This window comes from Sinocyclocheilus grahami, unplaced genomic scaffold (assembly GCF_001515645.1).
Source record: "Sinocyclocheilus grahami isolate Dianchi unplaced genomic scaffold, SAMN03320097.WGS_v1.1 scaffold4344.1, whole genome shotgun sequence".
NCBI lineage: Eukaryota > Metazoa > Chordata > Actinopteri > Cypriniformes > Cyprinidae > Sinocyclocheilus > Sinocyclocheilus grahami.
In genome coordinates, this window is record NW_015509299.1 from 11,696 (window position 1) to 12,031 (window position 336).

At 33.9% G+C, this 336-nt stretch overlaps 1 protein-coding gene across 1 annotated transcript in view; it reads right to left on the reverse strand.

Annotated features, from left to right (window-relative positions):
* The window catches only part of LOC107576790 (anoctamin-5-like), a gene marked incomplete at both ends in the record, with an annotated part of 10,235 nt that overhangs the window by 6,909 nt on the left and 2,990 nt on the right, over window positions 1–336 (reverse strand). The window lies entirely within an intron of this gene.

Genomic DNA, 336 nt, shown 5'->3' on the forward strand with positions numbered 1-336 from the left:
TCAATATTGTGTCTAAAATGTAAGTCACTTTATTTTAACTTCTTGTTTTTTGAACCACTATTGTAAAAAATCAGTGTCACATTGGCAATTGTGTTGATATTCGGGGAAACATCTAGGCCATGTAATGTTGCTTACCTATATCATATATTATAAATATAATTTTTTTTCTACCGTAGTATGTATCTATTTCTGTTACTTTGTGTGCTGTTGAGCTCATTTGTTTTGATTTCTGCAGGAGTCTCTCTCTCACTCAGGCAGCTTGAGCCTCATCTGACATGACATAAACATACAGTATATGACCCTGGACCACAAAACCAGTCATAAGGGTCAATTTTT